The sequence below is a fragment of the Apodemus sylvaticus genome, chromosome 11 (assembly GCF_947179515.1).
Source record: "Apodemus sylvaticus chromosome 11, mApoSyl1.1, whole genome shotgun sequence".
Taxonomy (NCBI): Eukaryota; Metazoa; Chordata; class Mammalia; order Rodentia; family Muridae; genus Apodemus; species Apodemus sylvaticus.
In genome coordinates this window covers 96,043,699-96,063,476 of record NC_067482.1, presented here as the reverse complement: position 1 = coordinate 96,063,476, position 19,778 = coordinate 96,043,699, and the positions used below count along the sequence as shown (strand labels likewise).

The following is a 19,778-nucleotide window of genomic DNA, read 5'->3' as shown; positions in this document are numbered from 1 at the left end:
GGTGAGATTCTCTCTTCAGTGACGTAGCCAGCATCAAGGTGCCCTTGCTCGGTAAACAACCCCTCGCTCATGCTCGTGTCAGCAACACTAATGAAACCCATTTGCTTATTAAAAAAAAAAGTATGAAAGCAGAAGGGGAGCTGTTTGCAAAGGCGGGTAACAAGGAGAATAAGAGGGGGACAAAGAGGACAATAAATATACTATACACATGCATAAAAATGTCCGCTTAAAATCCATTATGCATTATGTATAAGTAGCGCATATTAATAACAACTTTTTAAAAAGAAGAGTTGCGACCAAGAATTCGTGTGTTTTGCCCCACTTCCTCTGCGGCTCTCCTGGCTCCGCGGGGCCCTGGCATGCTGGCCCTTGGTCCTGCGATGCCCTCTGTTGTGCCTCTTTCCTTTCGCTAAGTTTCTATGCTCAGCCACGGTGGACTGCCACATCCAGATAACGCCTTGTCTCCAAAAGGAGAGTGGTAGCCTGCTTGACGCTCTGCCTAGAGCAGCGCGGGAGGTGAGGGCACACGGTCTGTCCACTCTGCACTCGGGTAGGTGGGTGGGGCTGAGCCCAAGGAACCCCGCAAGAGTGCTCTGGGTTTGGGCTTAGTATCCTTGCTCAGGATACTTTTTATCTTTCTAAGATTCTAATCCCAGGCTCATTAAGACTCCCATTTAAAACAAACACATTTTATTTATTTTTAATAAAAAATTGTATTTACTTAGAAGCATTCAGAATGTCAGCAAAACAGCAGCAATTTTTTTTTGCAATTACAAAGTGGTATTCAGTTAACAGAACAATTATCTTCATATAAGCTGCATCAGAGACAACTGAAGATGAAAAAAATAAAACCCAAAAATAAAAACAAACAAAACAAAAACAAAAACAAAAAATCCCAAACTACTGTCCCCATATATAACTAATTTGTGCTGTGTACCAACAAGAACCTGCTTTAAATTTCCGTGCCAATTTACAACCCCCAGACTGTACCAGGCAAGATTAGCGGCTATTGAAAATACCACCAGGACAGGGCTATCTAAAGACACAATTCGGTAGTGTGTTAACTATACAAAAAAAGACACTGTACAGTTTAAAAACAAAACTTACACATCCTTACATTTCAATGGTTTTCTTTAAAAGGAGTGAATTGTGTACAGAGAGGTTAAATGCTTTATAGGCAAGAAAAAAAACTGCTAGAACCAACTTATTCATCATCATTACCTTCAACCTTCAGCTTCCTCTTCTTCCTCATCCTCTTCATCCTCCTCATCATCTTCCTCTTCCTCCCTTTTCTTGCTCTTCTCAGCCTTGACCACCCCCTTTCTCGCTGCATCAGGTTTTCCTTTATCTCTTTAGGCAGCAATCTCCTTCTCGTACTTCTCCTCGAGTGTGGCGGCCTTCCTCTCATAGGGCCGCCTGTCATCCGCTGCGGTGTGGTTCCACAGCTCTCCTCGTTTCCTTGCAACATCACCAATGCATAAGTCAGGATGCTCGCCTTTGATTTGGGGGTGGTGCTCATAACAGAACAAGAAGAAGGCAAAGGAGGCCTCGGGTACATTGGGGTCCTTGAACTTCTTTTTGCTCTCCCGTTTGCGGGGGATGTAGGTTTTCATTTTTCTTTCATAGCGAGTCTTGTCAGCCTTTGCCATATCTTCCTTCAAATTTCCCCTTTTCTTTAGCAGATAGGGTCTTCCACCTCTCTGAGCACTTCTTGGAGAACTCTGAGAAGTTGACAGAAGCACTTGGGTGTTTCTTCTTGTGCTCCTCCCAGCAGGTTTGCACAAAGAATGCGTATGAGGACGTTTTGCCTCTCAGCTTCTTAGGATCTTCTTTGCCCACGTTTAGTTGATTTTCCTCCATGAGGCAGAGTCGCCCAGTGCCCATCCGGCTCTTGCTTGCCTTGGCACTGTCTCTACAGAGCGCAATGTACTGCAATGACTGTAATAAACACGTTTTAATCATGCCCCTGAGGTGGTGTAACAGTTTTCCCTCAGAGGGAAGAAACTTGAGTCTCTTCCAAAAACTTAGCAAAAGGAGGTTCCTGTCTGCCTCTCAACCACTGTGCTTTTCAGTCACAGGACTACCTTACAGGACTAAGGAATATTTCTTTTTTTATGCCTCTGGATAATTCTGTGCAAAACCCCTATGTTAGGAGAAAATGCTCATATAGAGCCAACCGTGCAGTCTTTAGTTCTGTCCTGGAAGAAACCATGGTGAGTACAGGCACCAAGTTCCTCCTGTTAAAATCTTCTCTGCCTGGTCTCTCCCAGCAGTGGGACAAAGTGTGAATGTGCCAATTCTTGCGCTAAACTGGCTAGACTCACATTTTGTAAATGTCAGCGCTCACTGTTCTGTTGAATCTGAGAAACTGTGCTTTGCCGGCAGGCTGAGCAGGCTCTGCTCTGGGGAACCCCTGCCCATGGGTGATAGTGCGCAGGCTCTGCTCTGGGGAACCCCATACTTCTCACCAAGGAGCTTTTAAAAGAAAACTCTACAGGTCTTAGGAGATGAAATTACAAACTCCTTGATTCTTGCCTCTAACAAAACCCTGTCCCCAGTACTTGTCTCCTTCCTGCTGGCAGCCATGTGAGATAGGCTCAACAGACACTAGGAGACAGAAGGAAAAAGGATGTCACAAACTAACACAACGATCTCCACCCGAGGACAATGCTGAACCTCTTTGCCTTACAACTAATATCATTATTTTGAAGTATTTTGGGTCATGTGAAGTCAATAAAAGAAAATTTCCAGCTGGGCGGTGGTGGCGCGTGCCTTTAATCCCAGTACTTAGGAGGCAGAGGCAGGCGGATTTCTGAGTTCGAGGCCAGCCTGGTCTACAGAGTGAGTTCCAGGACAGCCAGGGCTACTCAGAGAAACCCTGTCTCAAAAAACAAAAAACAAGAAACAAACAAACAAACAAAAAAACAAAAGAAAGAAAAAAGGAAAATCCAGATTCTGAGAGAGATTACTTAGTTAAAACTACTTAGTTAAATTGCTTCCTTCGTTCCTTCTTTCCCTAGGTCTATAATTACTTGGCAGGGTTTGTAATGAAGACATATTAACACCAGAAGGACACAGAGAAACATACTTCATATTAAGATGTCCTACTATGTTTTGAATAGTATCAGGGACACATATGTGCAAGACAACCTGTGTGCATCTAAATAAAGTACAGTCTTCCTCCAAACTCCAAGGCTGAGTGGAGACTTTCTCCCTTTGTAGTGAGATGGTAGACAGAGGATGAGAATAATGAGATGTACAGTCAGGAAGGCAGAAGCGAAGGCTCAAAACGGCTCAGATTACACCAGGTTCCTGTTTTTCAGGAATGTAAACTACTAAAAATATCAAGTAACCGAAGTGTTTCAGAAAGAGTGCACATTTCTGATTTGAGCTTTGTGTGTCTTGTAACTGAGTTGATAAGGAGGTGTGTGTACCAAAGACAGAGATGTCTAGCCCTGTGGTTCCCAACCTGTGGGTCACAACACCTTTGAGGATTGAACGACCCTTTCATAGAGGTCAAATATCAAGTGTTTCCATTACAATTTGTAACAGTAGCAAAATTACACTTATGAAGTAGCAATGAAAATAATGTTATGGGGGGGGGTCACCACAACATCAGGACCGGTGTTAAAGGGTTGCAGCATTAAGAAGGTGAGAACCTCTGATCTAGCTGGTTATCCCTACTCCCCCCAACCCCCAGGCTGGCCTCGAACTCAGAGATCCACCTACCTCTGCCTCTCGGGTGCTAAGATTAAAGGCGAGCACCACCACTGCTCCACTCTTTCATTTTTCTTTTTTAGATTTATTTATTTATTTTATGTACACTGTAACTGTCTGCAGACACACCAGAAGAGGGTGTCATACCCCATTATAGATAGTTGTAAGCCACCATATGGTTGCTGGGAATTGAACTCAGAACCTTTGGAAGCGCAGTCAGTGCTCTTAACCACTGAGCCATCTCTCCAGCTCCACTGCTCAGCTCTTTAGTCCCATCCTCACACTATTTCTCGGTCATCATTGCTACGTTTTCTCCTTATGTGTAGTGCTTATTGCTAAATCTTCTTATGCATGGTGCTTATTGCTAAGTCTTATCCTTATGTGTGGCGCTTAGCTCCCTCTCTTACTCTTACAGGAAGGCACCAGTTCATGTCCTCAGCTGAGGCCCCTTGCTCTGCCCTTAAGCTGCATAAAGACGGGAACTTTGAAGTCATAGTCTAGGACATTTGTTTCCGCCCATCATCTGTGTAAGAGACGGGAGGATAATATATTAGCTGGGGTCGAGGATAAGCCTGACCCAGTGTTACAGACACACACAATAACAGATTCTTAAATGAAATGGAGTTTTAGTTTATCCTACATGCAGATTTTAGTGTTAGAGTCAGATGCCACTGAGTGAGATCGTTGTCATCAGAAATCTGGGTACCTTTAATTCTATGGTTCTGGGTACCTTTAATTCTGATCTCTGTGTTCTTCAACTCCTGGTTCTAGATGTTGATGCTCACCTCAGGGTCCAGCCAGAGGATGGAGTAAAAGGCCATGGAGGAGGTATAAACTTCCCTTTGGGACATAATCTGGAAATCACCTTCGCCACTCACCCTAATACCTACGAACCAAAACTTCCTGCATTCCGGAGAGGGCCACTGAATGTGTCGTCTTTATTTTAGGTGACTGTGTATCTAGCTAAGAATTAGAACTGCAGGAATACACTGTCTGGGTCTCTGCTGGTTGTGGCTCAGAGGTAGAGCACAGAACAAAGCGAGCGAGCAGGAAAGGAGGCAGGGAGGCAAAAGACACATTGTCTAATATAGTAGCCTCTAGTCCCGTGCAACTATTTTAATTTACACAGATTTATTAAAATTTGAAGCTGCATTCTTCATTCAGATTGGCCACATTTTGCGTATCTGTGGCCGTTGTGCTGGAGAATGTAGGTTTAGAATTTTTATGAAGCACAGAAGGTCCTTGTGGATGGGGGATGGTGCAGCTAAAGAAAGAGAAATGTGAAACACTGGGACACAACTGGCAGTCATTGTCACTGGGGATGTAAAGAGTCATTCTTCCCCTGAGCGTGGGTTGCCGGAGTCCGGAGCGTGGCCCAGATCTCCAGGGTAACTCCTATACAGTAGTTGCTTCCTTGTGTGACCGAGCCCTGCAGCTGCTCTCCTGGCTTTCAGTGTGAGCAAAGGGTCTGGCACGTGCCAGGCACAGGCCAGCTGTCAGTCAGTGCTGATCCCCTCTCTCTGCGACCTCCCTCACGACTCCATACATGACAGCCACAGCTCCCTTCTGTTGCCGGAACTCAGTCACAGAGTCCTGTGTTCTTTTCCTGAGAAGTTCCAGGAGGTGCAGGTCCCCAGGGATCTTAGTTCTCATGCCTTCAGCTGTCTGCATTGATGCAACGGGAGGCCTGACAAAGACTTCAGGGAAAGGAAAGGATCACATTCACTTGCAAAGGGCAGGCTGTAGTCCCAGCTAACCAAGCTTGGTCTGCAGGTGCATTATCTTGGGGTTTTGTGGGCCACCCAAGAACTCACACCAGGAGTCAGACTCCTTTGTTTCCCAAGCCCCTGGTTTCCAGAGGCTTTTTAGATCCCTTTTCTGACAGCCAGGAATCCATACTGGTAACAACAAGGATAGGAAGTGGAAAGACAAGAAAGCAAGAGAAGAAACCCAAGATTTAACATTCATCCCACAGATCAAGAGATCTCTGTTTGGGGTTCTGGAGAAGGGGGAACATAAAACTGACAGGGTCTTATAAAGCTAAAACTAGCCTCAAACCTACTATGCAGGCAGTTGAGAATGACCCACCTCCCCAGTGTTGAATTAGAGAGATGCACTGCCAAGCCAGCTTGTATGTGGTGCTGAGTATCAGACCCAGAGTTTCGCACATACTAGGCAAGCACTCTATCTACTGAGCAATATAGCTACTCATTTAAATGGCATGTAGCCATTTATGTAATCCCAGCCTCAGGAGGCTGAGGTAGAAGGTTCCCAAGTTCTAGGGCTGCCTGAGCTACATAGTGAAATCTTGTCAAAAGAAAGAGAAACAAAAGAGAGTTTGTAAAAAGCTACAAACTAGACTGGGTCCTCAGGAAAGAGAAAAGCAAATGGGTGTTAATATCCGAATACCTCAGTTCCTCTGACCTACATAAGCCATTCTCTGTGGCCTAGAGTCTCAAATAGTTATTGTGGTTTCTCCAGATTTTATGAGGGAAGATTATCAGGCTTAAAGAAATTCTCCAGGGCCTGTCAAGGGCCAGCATGTAATTAAGTAGCAGCCACCTACAGTTGTGTGTCATGGTATGCAGGCTCCAATTTGATTTCTTTGTTGCTAGGGATGAAGAACACCTCAGAATTACATCCAAGAACTATGGCAACCACACTCACCATGGCTGAGGTAATAACCGAAGGAGCAGAAATCACACAGAATGGAGACATGGACATTAAAATGCAGGAAAATGAGAATATATAAGGCCCCAATTCTCAAACTTGCAAATGAGAAAATAAGAATGTGATCCGCCCTTGGGGAGGAGAAAGGGCTTGGCTGTGTTGATAGATTGCAGGTTTCCGAGGCTCCTGCAGGATCTTGGCCCAAATACATGGGGTGACGAATGAGGACATCGTGGTAGAAAGCAAGGAACAAGCCAGATGCAGTGACCGTATGATCACTGTGTGCTGTCACCTGGGGCTGCCAGTGACATCGTGTTTAGCTTTTCCTTCTTGTCCAGAGTCATGGCACTCACAGCTGGATATCTCCCTCTCCTCTCCCCTTCCTTCTCCTCTCCCTCTTCCCCCCACCCCAACCGGCTCTCTCTGATCCTCATTTTGGCTGCACATCAGAGCCACCTGGATGCTGAACACTGGATGTCTGAACACTGCCTGCAGTTGCTCTGGGTGAAACCCAGGAATCCCACAAACAGTGAGAGTACTGAGCATGATCCTGATTAACAGCCAGGGCCAAAGCCCCCCTCCACAAGTCACTGAAATGCCCATGTCTTTTCTCCGGGCCCTGCAGCATTTAGACACTGTATAATCAGAGAAAAAGTAGCAAGACCTCAATCTTGAAGTCATTTGTCTCAGCAAAATGGTGGTTGTTTGAAAAAGGGGGTAACAAGCAAACACACACAGAAAAAGCAGGCTTGTGGTCTGATACAATGTTCCTTCTAGTGCAGCAGCTTCAGCAGCCTGTGCAGCTTTGGTATGAGGCTGAGCTTCATAGATACTTAGTAAGATGAGAGTTTAGAAGATGTTACTCAAGAATGACACAGTGTAACTACAATGTGCTACAAAATTTAAGACAAAGAAATACAAAGGAGACCTTGCCTGGATAAGGTGAAGTTTCGTACCTGTGCTTTGACAGGACTTACTATGAGTCCAGTGCATGCAATTGAAACTCCACCTTTCACCTAACTAGATTATTCTTGTTTTTAGGAAGCAGAGAGTAGAAGTGTCCCTGGGGACTGTTTGGTCACATGCTCAGAGCATCAGTTATTTGAATTTAGGTTCTCCAGAAGCATAGGTCTGAGAACTATAAGTTCATTTAGAAGGCAGGTCTAGGAGACACTGGAATCTCACAACTAAGGGAAGAACATATAGGTTGAACTCTCAAATGGTAGCTGCTGATGACAACTTATTCTATTATACAGACATGCCACAGAATCACCCCAAGTGAAATGCAAAGATGCTAGGGTCCCAGGCAACATAAGGTGAAGGTTGCCTCTATGACATAAACTCTCCTGTCTCCCATGCATAAAGACTTGAAACATGTCAGAGAGAGTAGAAGGCTTTGTACTCATTGCCACATTCTGGTTACTTTCGGCCACAATGAATTCTTGCTTACTAACCTGTAACTGAGTTTTGAACATGGGAGTAGAAGAATTCAACTGTGGTAATGTAGGGGTGAGAAGTCTTTCAATTAATGGACAAGGTACCAACAGTTTCTGCCACAGGTGGATCTGTCCACCCATCATCCATCCATCCATCCATCCATTTATCCATCTATCCAATCATCTATCCATCCATCTGTCCATCACTCCACCCATCTATGTACCCATCAGAATCATTTCAAAGAGGCAATCCTCTGCTGATTACACACTTCCCTAAACTGTTGAATGTCTACAGTGGCCCTACAGAAGAGAGAGCCCACAGTTAAGTTTACTTCTCATCTGTGTGCACATCTCCCAGGATACTCAAACCCTGAATTCAGGAGGGAACATTCTGTCCTGACTTCAGCTTAAAACTACCTTGTCATATTCCTCACTTCTACTCCCATGTTCAAAACTCAGTTACAGGTTAGTAAGCAAGAACTCACTGTGGCTGGAAGTCACTAGAATGTGGTAAAAGTGAGCTCACCCAGTCAGGATGGGTCTCTAAACCCTTTATGTTATGCTCTGCAGAGCCAGCCAAAGCCTGGATTCTTTAGCACCCATCTTTTAATACTAAGTGTTTGTCCCAGTGAGAAGCAAGCACTGGCACCAGAATAATTCACTTCATAGACTGCAGGAGTTCCTTCTGGCCAGGGTCAGGGAAACAAAGAGCATAGCACTGGGAACATCACATGGCAGTATAACCCCATGTCTTGAACTTTGGAAGGGTCTCAGTGCTGAAATGTCTCCATCAGATTGGCCTCTCCAATACCTTGCAGGCTTGGTACCCAGGGGGAAGGCAGGAGGAACGAGGCCTGCCCCGTAGACACACATCTCAGGTTCACTCTCTAGATAAATGTTCATTGGATGCCAAGAACTAGAAACACACAGGAAGAAGGACAGATGGAGTGCCTGCCTTCCAGGAGTTACCTCTGCTGATGGATCCAGTTAAAACATCGCACTTGTCAACACTCAGTCGCCATCAGTGTCAGAAAGCACAGAGGCAAAGAGCCTAGCTCTAAACAAGTGCTAAGGGGTCTGCCCTGGACTTGGTTATGGAGACACCCTGCAGGACACGCTAGCAGGAGGAATAGGAGGCATTGATGGAGGGAGGAATGTGTAGGCTTAGAGTTTTCAAAACCTACTTTAATATGGTATCTTAAATGCTTCAGCTTCCTTTCTATCTAGCCCATCAACCAAAGTTAGGGAAGAAGAAAGGTTAATATGAAATGAAGAAATGTTTAGAAGTAGTTCTTTGGAGGCAATTCCAAACACAAATCAGAAGCATAGTCCAGTGCAATCACAAACACCAAACACAATTCACCAAACACAAATCAGTAGCAGCTGCTGGATCCAGAAGAAACCACGAGACCCCACTGAATCAGTCAGCAGAAGTAGCAAGAAGCAACTGGAATACCATGAGAAGTTCTTTGGTGAGTTTCTCTCTATGGAATTACAAGTGAAGATCAGTGAAGACCAGCGAAGCATTGCAAGGCAAACCAAGGCAAGTGCATCCTCTCACTGTTCGTGAGGTTATATTTATATTCTTTCTAAACATCTCATGCCCTCTCACGTGTCTGCTTCAGCAAAACATCACACGCTCTTTCACAAGGCAGTGTCCAGAACATGACACAACTGAGTCTCCAAAGAAACCAGAAATTCTCATTCTGGGGATGAACAATGGGTTGGGAAACCTTCTGCAGTCTATGTGCAAGAGAGAATGTCCGTCACTGCAGAGCTAGAGGAAGGCTCTGGGGCTGGGGAGTGGAGCAGCAGACAGCACTCCCCCAGCTGCTGCGATAAATGCCCATCTTTTTTCCACTTCTCTCCACCAAGGGTTTCTTGAAAAGGTGTCTGTTGGATTCCAACTGCCTTAGTCAAATGGCTTCACCTGCTCATGGATTCCATCATCTGTGAAGTGGGCATGATCTTTTCTTCAGGCCTTTTCCTGGAGTTGTTTTGAGGATCTAATGTGATGATAGATCTAGAGAACACAATGGTTATTTTTCATTTTTTTTTTTTTTTTTTTTTGTGGAAAAGACATTGAAACTTTCTTGCCTCTAGCCTTCCTTGGCTTTTTGGCTAGGTCAGAGCTTTTTAAACAATTCAACATCTTGATCATGACTCCCCCAGGTAGGGCTCACTCTTCTTCTCCTGAGCCTGAGAGATCTTCCCTCATTCTAAGCAGGGGCTCCCACCTCCCCTCCTACTAATGCACACAGCCACAGCAAAGACTACCAAAGAAACAACTCTAGTGCCTTTGTCTGGTTCTTGGCAGATGTTTGTGGGACCGTGAAAGGCAGTCTGTGTTCTGGTTGAGCAAGGCTTAACTTCCGGAGACCCTGTAGTTTAATTCTACAAGGGACAGACCTGTTGGCCATGCTTCCAGACACTAGGCTTCTAACACGAGCCCTCAGCTCTCCAAAATCCTGTGGCGATCAGTCACATAGGGCAATGTCCCAAGCCTGTATTCTGTCTGGACTCCATTCCCACAGCCAGGTGTGCTCCTTCCCACGGTTTCCTGGCAACAGTCAGGTAGGCCTGGCCCACTATAAAAGGGGGTGCTTGCCCCCTACTCTTCTCTTGCTCTCTTACTCTCTTATCTCCTTGCTCCCCCTCTCTCCCCATTCATTCCCTTCCCCCTTCTCCACATGTGGCCATGGCCAGCCTCTACTTCTCTACCTTCTCTCTCTCTCTCTCTCTCTCTCTCTCTCTCTCTCTCTCTCTCTCTCTCTCTCTCTCTCTCTCTTTCTCCTTCTCTACAATAAACTCTCAAAAACCATGGACTGCCTCTTCTCATCTGGACCCGCCATGCTAGAACAATGGGGCAGGTCTTCCCACTGGATGGCCTCCCAGCATTCCTAGCCACAGCCACCACCAACCCAAGCCAGGACTATCGTTCCCATGGGAGCCAGTCAGAGCCAGCTGGAGCCAGCCGGAGCTCTTTCCTGCCCCTTTCCATTCTGCCCGGGGCTAGAGCCCAGCCTCGCAGGCCCACACACCCATTCTCAGCTATTCTGAGACATCCAGAGGCATCTGCAGTGTCCAAGACTGACGACCTGTCAGCCTCTGTGAGGCCCAAGGACTCATGAGCTCCGCCCTGCCAGCTCCTCGGATGAACCCCAAGGACTACCCTTCCCCACACCCAGAGCAGAGTTCTGCAGCTTCTCACGGCCTGCCTGGCATCCTTGCGTGCAGTCCAAGTACCAGCATCTGCCTTGCCCAGAGGCCAGAGCTCTGGGCGGGACACAGGACCACCCCCTTTAAACCCACAGATGTTCGCTGTGTGCTAGGCACTGACCCAAACTCCTTTCTTATTGTCAAATGATCACTACCCCCACCCTTGAAGGGGTAAGGAAACAGTCTTAGAGAGACTGTAACTCATCGGAGAACATGTGGCCTGGAGATCTGGGGCCACTTTTGAGTCTACTAACCCTTCTGCCTTGATGCTGCTATTGTCTCTCTCTGAAGGTCATTCCAAAGACTAGACAGTTTTATCTCCACTTTTGACTTGGCATATGACTGGGAGCTGGCCATATGACATAAACTTTACCTTGTTCTTTTCCAAAGAAACAAGATGTCTTAGTTGGGGTTGTTGTTGTGATGATAAAAAGATACAGCGGTAGGTATTAATATATGTTCTATAGGGGTGTGGTGAGAGGTGGGGGAAGGGTGTGCCTTAGCAGGCCCATGCTGAGGCATTCCTTCCCCCTGAAGGACCAACCACATGATGACAGTATAGCATAGAATAGAGTTTCTTTAGGGTGGGGGAGGGGAGTTAAAAGAGTAGTAGAGGCAGAGAAAGAGAGAGGAGGGAGTAGAGAAGCAGAGGCTGGCCACGACCATGTGGAGAGGGGGGGGAAGGGAATGGGGAGAGAGGGGGAACAAGGGAGCAAGAGACAAGAGAGCAAGAGAGAGAGGAGGGGGCAAGCAGCCCCTCCTATAGTGAGTCAGGTAACTGTGGGGAAGAGCATACCTGGTTGTTGCCAGGTAACTGTGGGGTGGTGCTTAGATGGAATGCTAACAGTTGCTATTGCTGCCATAAATCTCCATGACTGAAAGCTGCTTGGGGAGGAAGGGGTTAAGTCATCTTACAGGCTGTAGTTCATGATCCATTTCCTGTCAGACACTGGAGGCAGGAACTCATATAGCGGTCATGGAAGAGTGCTGCTTGCTGGCTTGCTCCTTGTGGCTTGCTCAGCCTGACTTCTTAGAGCACCCAAGACCACCAGCCCAGGGGTGACTGACTCCTTCCTCCCCCAGTGAATTTAGCCCACCCATATCAGTCATCAGTCAGGAAAATTTACCTCAGGCCAACCAGGTGGGAACATTTTCTCCATTGAGAGCCTCTCTTCCAAAATAAATTCATGTCTATCCAGCAAGACCATCACGCAGAAGTGACTCCTGGGGGAGAGCCTCCCTACTGAGAAGCACGCCCCTTCTCAGCGCTCTCCTGCTGTTTGCTCGCCAGTGTTCCAAGGGGCTGGACTTCTCTTTCATCTGCTTCTCACGTGGTCTCAGTGAGTTACACCATGTGGCTTATCACTGAAAAGGACACTTCCTTCCAAGTCTGAAAGACACCAAGTCAAGCGTTTGCCATTTAGGTTTTGTTTTTTTGTTTTTTTTGTTTTTTGGTTTTTTTTTATTTGATTTTTTTGAGACAGGGTTTCTCTGTATAACCCTGGCTGTCCTGGAGCTCACTCTGTAGACCAGGATGGCCTTGAATTCAGAAATCTGCTTGCCTCTGCCTCCCAGAGTGCTGGGATTACAGGCGTGCGCCATCACCGCCTGGCTGCCATTTAGTTTTAATAGAGGAACCTCTCACTTGATTAGATGAGCAAGGTCAACCAGTTGTCTGCATAGCTGAATGGCTGGAAAGGGCCATTGAAATGAATATAAAATTTCCATGAGCTGAGGTGAACTTTCAAGGTTTTTTTTTTCCCCACTCCAGATATGGGGAGTCAGAGTAGGATGCTCTTTGTAGCTTTTTATTGGGGTCTCGTTGAGTGGGGTGTATCAGACCAGAAGCCCATCTTTCACTCTCTCAGGTTATAAAGCCACATTGAAGTGGATCCCGTGGGCTGTGTGAAAGGCAGGAGATGTGGCTGCTGTCTTCATGGAGTTCTTTTGTGAAGGAGGAGAAAATGAACATGCAGGGAATCTAATGAAGAAATCATTCGGGCCCACAGACCTTCTGCTGTGACAGGTCAGAGGAAGAGGGAGGCTCTGGCCTGTGCGATTTCCACAGACTATGGAACATGAATGGGACTGCAAGAGAAAGGGGTAGAGAGGAAGTTAGGGCAGGTGAGGGTAAAGGTCATCAGGAGATGGCTTGGGAAAGTGAAGCCAGAAGCAAGGGGGTGGCATAGAAAGTGCAGCAGTTAGGAAGTGGTTGGGCCAGATGCAGGGTGTGACAGGATGCTCAGTTTTGCTGGTGGTGTGATGTTTAAGCTGGACATTGACTATGATGCAGGTCACTCACCGGGTGAGGGCTGAAGGTGCTGTACATGGAGATGGTGTGGTGTGGCAAATACAGTCCTGGCCAGCGGCACTGTGACAGCTGAGAGCTGGTTGACACGTGCCTTACACGTGTGCAGGACTGACTGAGCAGACTCCACAAGGAAAAGCAGGATCCTGCATTCAAGATCTGGAAGAAAAGCACTTTCCTGCTCCATTCAGAGGGGCCCAGAAGTTTTAGACAATAGTCATTAATCCATTCTCTTAACTAGCGTTGACTCGCCACCTGCCTTGCCGGAACCCAGATCAGCAAGCCAGGGCTTATCCAGAGACAAGATTGCCAGGCTTGTGTTTATCTTGTTTACTAATGGAGGCCGCTCCTTATACTTTCCAGAAACAACCCTGCTGCTCACCTCTGATAGCAGATCTTCTGTTTCTCAGGGTTCCTAATGAGAAGATCCAATGAAAACGGCATCTGCTGCGGGGTCGGCTCTGACCACACCGAGTAATCCCAAAGTCTTTACATCCAAACATAATCGAAGAGGCTTCTTTTGGAAGGAAAGGCAGGCTCAGGACAATCTTAGTCCTTTTTCAGTTTTGACAAAGGCCAGACTGAGATTAAAGTTAGGGAGGCCGGAGCTCCTGGCACAGTTGTTTCAGGCCACAGAGTTCAGTAGGGCTCTTGGTAAGCTGAGGTAGGTGGGCATTGCCCTCTACTGGGGCAGATCAGGAGAGGGGAGCTGAGACCAGTGACGGTTGCAACCTGGAGGACCTGGTCGGGGACCCCAGATTATGTAGTTTTATTGTCTCTTTGGCCTCCACAGCACAGAGGTGAGTTTCTGATCTTCCCCAGCACCTTCAGAGAAGCAGAACAGCCATTGCTTTCTTCTTTAGAAAGGAAGCTAATTTGTGTCAGGTTTGAGAGAAACAGAACAGAAACTGAAACGCCTCTTCTCTGCCCTGGCAAGGCAGGACCTTTTCCTGGTGCCTGTCAGTGACACAGCTAGCCTCCTCTAACTGGCCTTGAAGACCCATCCCCTTCCGCTTCCCTGGATGGATCACAGACCAGCATATCCAAGAGCCAGTGCCACTGTCCCAGTGGGCAGCACCGCCAACTGTCCCTTGGACTTTATTTTAAACTAATTTCATTACCAAGGGGGGGATGGCAGGGAGGAGAGGGGCTAATTACAATAGCAGGGATTTTTTTTAGAAGACCTAATTTCAAAAATCTCAGACTTAATTTTGTAAATTTCTTTTACGGAGGGAGTTGCTAAGCTAAAGTCATTTGCATTATATTCTTAATTACCACTGCATTTGTATATGAGATCATCAATAAAGATTCTTGGCCGTGTGTACTCAGAAAAAGTGATTGATCCTAATGAGGCCTTTGTTTCTCTGGAGCCTCTCCAAGCTATTTCCTCTGTAGTGGAGAAGCTCAACATTTGCCAAGCTGGTGGAGGCGTCTTAAATTAGAAAAAGCCTGTGAAGAATCAAGAGCCTTTCAAAGTGGGTGTATTAGGAGCAGGATGTCAAGCTGTATCTGTGTGGGGTACTTCCTGAGAAGGCTGGGCGCACTGCTGTCCTGTGGCTGCGTTAGCCTTGTGAACGGTCACAGACAATCCCCCTCTGTGTCCTTTCAGCAACACAGGAAATAGCCTCTGGGGCCCTTCCTCCTGCAAATCACAGATGCTGACTGGAGTTTCCTGCTTCTGCCTTTCCTGCTTCCGCTAAGGGTCGTGCACACAATCCCAACCACCATGCTTTTATTGGAAAAGCTGTCTTTAAGGTTAATTCTAAAACAATAAGCAACATTGATTATTTTTTAGGGATGAGAAACACTGGTGTGTGTGTGTGTGTGTGTGTGTGTGTGTGTGTGTGTGTGTGGTCTGTGGGTATGTGTGTGGAGGTTGGGTTTGTTGTGTGTGTGGTCTGTGGGGTGGTTTGTGGTGTGTATGTGTGTGTGTGTGTGTGTGTGTGTGTGGTCTGTGGTGGTGGTGGTGGTGGTGGTGTGTGTGTGGTCTGTAAGGTTCTATGTGGAGGTTGGGCTTGTGGTGTGTGTATTGTATTGGAATCCATTTTGAAGGAGACAGACTTCTTTGAAGGGAGGGGAGAAGATTAGGGAAGGGCACAGTGGGTGCTCCCTGAGCTTTGCAGTGCTCCCACCGCTTCTTCCCCACACCTGTACACACCTCACACCCTGCAGAGCTCCACAGCACAAACACTTACCTGCTGCAGTTCTTATCTGAGGAGGATATGTCCCAAGACACACACACACACACACTCACACACTCAGCCGTGGACTAATGAAATAGCAAGCAATGCTAAGCCTTATGTAAATACATTTCCTTTGTAGACATTTGTAAAGCCAGTATAATAGCAAATCAATTAACAGCTCATGATAAAACAGGGCAACTCTAACAATGTATAGCAATAATGGTTATTTAAAACATAAGAATTGTTTATTCCTGAAAATTTTCATTTAGTACTTTCATGTCCAGGATGGCAATATCAGTAGACATGCTAACACGGAAACGGGAAATCTCACAGGGCTAGACCCTTGAACAAGGAACTCCAGGCAACTGAAGACTGGGGGGGGGCAGTCTTTCCCAGGGATGAGCCCCCCCAATCACTTGGACAGTACAAAATAGTCAGCCCTGAAACCATATACAAACCACCAACAGCAGAAGCAACAACAAAACAGTTACAAAAGGGTGCATTCATATTTTTGTGCACATATACACAAATACACATGTATAACACTAATAACTAGGGTATGTCACTTTGAAAGTAGAAGGAGCTGGAGGGAGGAAAGGGAAGAAGAAAGAGATTAGTTAAAGTGTTTAAAAAAAAGTTTCAAATCCCAGTTGACCATGGGTAACCTAACACCAAAGAAAGAAAAGTAAAAAACGGGAAGAGAGGACTACTGTGTTAGCTTGCAGGTAAAAGGGTTGTTTTTACTGCATGGCTGAGAAGCATTAAGAAAAACTAGTCAGAAGTCACAAAGCCGGGAGGAACAGACGGGGCTGAGGTCCGGGTTCTGTCCCTGCAGTCTCCAGACCGCTCCCTACAGCTCTCGTCAGGGTTGGGCCTTGCTACAGCTCGGTCTCCCACGAAAACCTTATTTCAGAGTATGAATGCCTAAGTAAGAATCCGGAGGGCGTCCAGAACTGCTTTACTGACCCTTCCTCTGGAGGTGTGTCTGTATGACAGTGCGTGGTGGAGGGGCTATGGAGGGGAGGAGGAGTGGCAAGGAATTCTCCTAGTTTTCCATTGCATAAAGCCAAAGAGAGGGAACAAAGACAAACTCACACTCCGATGCTGCATATTTGCTCTGTGCCCTGGGTATCACACTGGGCTGGTTTGCAAGCACAGAGACGGCAGCCTCAGGAAGTGTCCGTCTGTCCATTCGTCCGTGCTGAGTGCTGGTGCAGGACAGAGGCTGTGAGTAAGGCCGAGGCTTACACCAAGACTCCACCTTTGAGAGCCTCAGTGACTGGCCCAAGGCAGGAAGATATTTGTCTCTTCAAAATCCTGCAGGGGCTGGAGAGGTGGTTCAGCTGTTGCAGCCCTTGCTGCTCCGACAGAGGAGTTCCCAGCGCTGACATGGTGGCTCACAACTCCAATTCTACTGCATCCCTTCCAGAAGATCCAGCACCCCTTTCTGGCTGAAGGCACAAGCCATCAACAGCTGCGCACTCATCAGTGCAGGCAAACACTCAGAGAATAAAAGTAAATGACTCTTCAAGCAGGCATGGGTGGGGGAGCCCCTTGGAAAGCTGCATGTGTGCGTGCGTGTGTGTGTGTGTGTGTGTGTGTGTGCGTCTGTGTGTGTGCGTGCATGTGTGTGTGTCTCTGTGTGTGTGCATGTGTATGTGTGTGTGTGTGTCTGTGTGTGTGTGTCTGTGTGTGTGTGGGTGTGTCTGTGTGTGTGTGTGTCTCTGTGTGTGTACATGTCTCTGTGTGTGTGCGCGCGTGTGTGTGTGTGTGTGTGTATCTCTGTGTGTGCATGTGTGTGTCTGTGTGTGTGTGTCTGTGTGTATGTGTGTCTGTGTGGGTATGGGTGTGTTTGCGTGGGTGCGTGCATGTGTGTGTGTGTGTGCATGTGTGTGTCTGTGTGTGTGTGTCTGTGTGTGTGTATGCCAGTGCCTTCCTTCTTCCCAGCACTGGTTTTTCTCATGTGTGGAACGGAGGGTACTAAGAGCCGCTCTGTAGCCGTTTCTCTGAATGATGAATAACTTAATGAGACCAAACAGCAAACAGCGGCCGGCCGTAACTAGGAGAAGGTTAAAGTTAAGGGCAGTCAGGTGCTGAGCCAGCACAAAGTGAGGCCGATGGCAGAGATCTGGCGGGGTGAGTGGCGAGCCGACTGAAGGACTCTGGGACAGACCAGTTCTGAGAGCTCTAAAGACTGGGCTGAAGGTGAAAAGCACAGGAGTCGTAAAGCAGTGCCAAGTATTTTTTATTTTCTAGTCTGAGCCAATCTTTTGAGACTTGGCCTCTAAATATTACGTATGAGTCACTCCTGCTTCCTTCCCCTCCACCAACACTCTTGTCTGAGACACGGTAGGACTGTGGCTTTTCAGCGTCTCCCACCAAACTTTTGTCTCTCATCGTGGGCAGAACAGCCCCTTGCAGAAAAAAGCGTCTCCTTCATTTCAGTCCCCACGGAGCTAGAGCCAGGTTCCTAGAAAAAAAGGAAAGAGCACAAGATCCAGGCAGGCACTAGGTGGCGCCAGACCCTCGCGTTTTCCAGCCGGCCAAACACTGTTCCTTTCCTGAGAGGCTGTTTTCTGAGAGAAGGCCTATCCTTGCTAGAGACTTGGGGGCTATTTCAATCCATTCCACAAACATAAAGCGACTTCCTATCTGTCCTAGGTAGAATTATCATTGCTGTGATAAAACACCACGGTCAAAGCAACTGGGGGAGGAAAGGGTTTATTTGCTCTCCCGTCACGTTTCTGTTCGTATGTCAGAGGAAGTCAGGAAGCTGGAGGCAGGAGCTGGTGCAGAGGCCACGGAGCCCTGTTGCTTATGACCTGGATCTTCACGGCTTGCTCAGCCCTTTCTTACAGATCCTAGGACTACCAGCTCAGGGGTGCCCCACCCACAATGGGCTGGGCCCTCCCCCACCAATCACTCACCAAGAACATGCCCTACAGGCTTGCTATAACCTGATCTTATAGAGGCATTTCTCACCTGAGGTTCTCTCCCCTGGAAGACTCTAGTTTCTGTCATGTTGATATAGAACTTACCCAGCACAGTCTCAGCTCAAGCTCTTTGCTGCCGCCCACCCCACCCCTTTCAGATTCGGTCTAAAAGGAGGTTCCCAGACCTGATGCGGAAACCCCAAGTTCTTACCAGTTGTAAATATATTCCTCTTCAATTCTGCTGAACAGGAACCCTGTTCCTGAGGAGCAGGAAGAGAAAACACTTCCTTCCTTAGGAGGTGCAGGAAAAGAAAAGAAAAAGGCAATTCCCTCTGTGAGAACAGCTGAGTCTTCTGTCCCACTGAGCCAGGGCTGCCAGCACCATCTGACCTCAGGCCCTGTTATTCTAGGCCTTGCCCTTCCCCCCATTGCCTCAGTTCAATTCCTAGCCGTATCCCTCCACCCCTCCCCCATTCAATTCCTAGCACCCTTTAACAGTGAAACCCTGTTTTAAGCTCCCAACCTTGAGAGCTCAGGGCTGGGGCTGATGGGTTCTGAAGCAATTTTCTGCTTACTTCTTGAGCACCCTCCACACCAGCAGGCAGGTGAGGCGCACTGTCAGCAGATAACGTGATCAACGCCCTCAGGCCTCCTTGTCGCTGCTGGGGCTTACATCCCTTTAAAATGAAGCTGTTCAAGATGCCCACCGGACGATAGTTTTGGCTAACGGGTTCCCCTCGGCAGGGGCTGTCTGGGTATAGGAAGGCTAGCTGTTCATGGGAAAAGTCCCAGCATTCCCTTCTTCACCTCTTACTCTGAGGTTCCCTGTGGTGAGAGAGGTTGGAACTCTGCAGAGTTGGGAGACAGGTGTGAGGAGCTAGCCTCTTCCACCATGAGGACACAATGAGAGGCCAGCTGTCTCACACAGGAAGAAGGCCCTCAGAGGACTCTTTTGGGATCTTCCTCAGACAGCATGCCCTGTTAACACTGCTGGTTAAATTACAGGCCCTCGAAACCACCAGATATTGGAAGGGGTTTTACTTTACTATTCCCTTGCCTTCTTAAAGACCACATCACTAGGAAGAGAGTCATTTCCTTTGGTTAACACAGCGGTTCTTAACCTTCCTAATGCTGCCTGTGACCTTTTAATGCAGTTTCTCATATTGTGGTGACACTCCCTACCCCCTGTAACCATAAAGTTATTCCTGTTGCTACTTTATAACTAGTTTTGCTACTGTTATGAATCATAATGTAAATATCTGTGCTTTCTGATGGTCTTAGGTGACCCTTGTAAAAGGCAGTCAACCCCCCC

The 19,778-nt window shown here is 47.2% G+C and overlaps 2 long non-coding RNA genes and 1 pseudogene across 3 annotated transcripts; all 3 read right to left on the bottom strand.

Annotated features, from left to right (window-relative positions):
- Positions 1-901: 901 nt before the first annotated feature.
- LOC127696189 (high mobility group protein B1-like) lies at positions 902-2,241 on the bottom strand (annotated as a pseudogene).
- Positions 2,242-8,148: 5,907 nt separating this feature from the next.
- Positions 8,149-14,238, bottom strand: LOC127696587 (uncharacterized). Of its 2 annotated transcripts, none has more exons than XR_007980248.1 (3): positions 13,345-14,238; positions 12,170-13,130; positions 8,149-9,846 (listed from the first exon to the last, which is right to left on the bottom strand). It is a non-coding gene; the product is annotated as an uncharacterized LOC127696587 (long non-coding RNA). The 2 variants fall into 2 exon arrangements; XR_007980247.1 differs by having other exon boundaries at positions 12,170-12,432.
- A 3,533-nt stretch (positions 14,239-17,771) lies between these two features.
- On the bottom strand, positions 17,772-19,448 carry LOC127696253 (uncharacterized). Its single transcript, XR_007980207.1, has 3 exons — positions 19,042-19,448; positions 18,678-18,757; positions 17,772-18,003 (listed from the first exon to the last, which is right to left on the bottom strand). It is a non-coding gene; the product is annotated as an uncharacterized LOC127696253 (long non-coding RNA).
- Positions 19,449-19,778: the final 330 nt, after the last annotated feature.